General features: G+C 38.2%; 1 protein-coding gene across 1 annotated transcript in view; it reads right to left on the bottom strand.

Annotated features, from left to right (window-relative positions):
* RECK (reversion inducing cysteine rich protein with kazal motifs) overlaps positions 1-1627 on the bottom strand; it is an 80582-nt gene that overhangs the window by 30686 nt on the left and 48269 nt on the right. The window lies entirely within an intron of this gene.

Below are 1627 nucleotides of genomic sequence, written 5' to 3'. Positions count from 1 at the left end.
AACAACCCCAACTCTCTCAGCCTTTCTTCATAGGAGAGGTGTTCCATCCTCCTGATCATTTTCATGGCCCTCCTCTGGACCTGCTCCGACAGGTCCATGTCTTTCTTATGCTGAGGACTCCAGAGCTGGACGCAGTACTCCAGGTGGGGTCTCACCAGAGCAGAGCAGAGGGGCAGAATCACCTCCCTCGAGACTATTGAACTCTTGCCCAAAACTACCACAGTCTTCCCCACACTGAAAAAGCACATTTCTTCTTAAAAAAATAGATACTGCATATAAGCTTTCCAGAACTCTGTGAAAAGATGAAGTAATGACATTGAAATTCCAAAATGTAGTTGCCAATTATCAGACTTTAAAATTACATGATTGTGAAAAAGAAGATAAATTTGAACCCCCTTCACACCTGACCTCCACACTTGTTAGAACACCAGATTGTAAAAAGTGATCAAATACATTAACATAGTGACAAAACACAATCCCCATCTTCATAAAGTTCTTGATCTCCTTCATTTCCCCTATCCCCATCATTAAACAAATTTGTATTTTACACAGCATCTAGAGAAGGAAACAGAAACACCGTCATACGGATCCATAAACATATTGTGGGATTAAAATCTTGCTTTAGTGCAGCAAAACATCAGATGTGCTACTACCTCTACCTAAGAAAAGGAAGAGACCTCAAAATGCAGACCTAACTTAAGCTCAGTAGTTCACTAGATTCTTCATCTATGTTAGTTACTAGTATTCACTGCATTGCAGAGAAGTGGGTATCCCCAATAATCTTTGGGGTATTTTTGTGAAAATTTGTACTGCTGCAAACAGATGGAAGTGTCACATTTTTAAAGTGAAGAAAATACAAACATGTTAGGAATCATCTTGATGTTTTTATTTTTCTTTTTGTCTTAGAGATTGTTTAGAGTGCAGGAGTTTGTTTTTCAATTCATATTCTCTACTTGCTTTCTTCTCAGAGATCATTTGAGTCAATTAATCTGTTTTGGCAGCATCCTTATTTTCCCCTCTACAGTCTAGGTAGGATTACAGAGAAAAGCAAAGTAAATATCAAAGTGATCAAATCTCCCAGTGGCTAACTCCTAAAAATACCAGTAACTACAACACCTGAATGCTGAGGATTTCCTTTCAAGCAGCTTGCTCATGTTCAGTTATGTTGCACAGGGAAGGGTAAATACAGAACATATCTCTGTTCACAGGAGCGGCACAAACAGGCAGTCTCATCTCTGCTAGACAGCTTCAGTGTATAACCCACACTTTCTGCACCCTTTCCCTTACCTACTCACCTTCAGAGACATCTTAAATTCTGACACCAGAATCAGTAAATATTAGAGAGTCCCAACTTTGTTGAAGTGCTACTCATTAAGCACATGTATTCCACTAGAGAACCGGAGAAGTCTACAATCCCACTTTCCCTTTTTAAAATTTTTTTTTCCTCATGAAAGTTTTGTAAGTACCCAAGTAAAAACATGATTCTTTTTTAAATGTTGTTCTTAATTTTCAGAGCTATCTTCATCCTCTTTTCTGTTGTTCATTTAAGAGTAAGCACTTCAGAACACAGATTGGCTCTCTATGCATGAATTAACATTCCTGCATAGACAGTTCTTATGTAAATCTA

This window comes from Aptenodytes forsteri, unplaced genomic scaffold, assembly GCF_000699145.1.
Source record: "Aptenodytes forsteri isolate BGI_AS27 unplaced genomic scaffold, ASM69914v1 Scaffold250, whole genome shotgun sequence".
NCBI lineage: Eukaryota > Metazoa > Chordata > Aves > Sphenisciformes > Spheniscidae > Aptenodytes > Aptenodytes forsteri.
The sequence above is the reverse complement of the archived record's forward strand: the minus strand, read 5'-3'. Positions and strand labels throughout refer to the sequence as shown.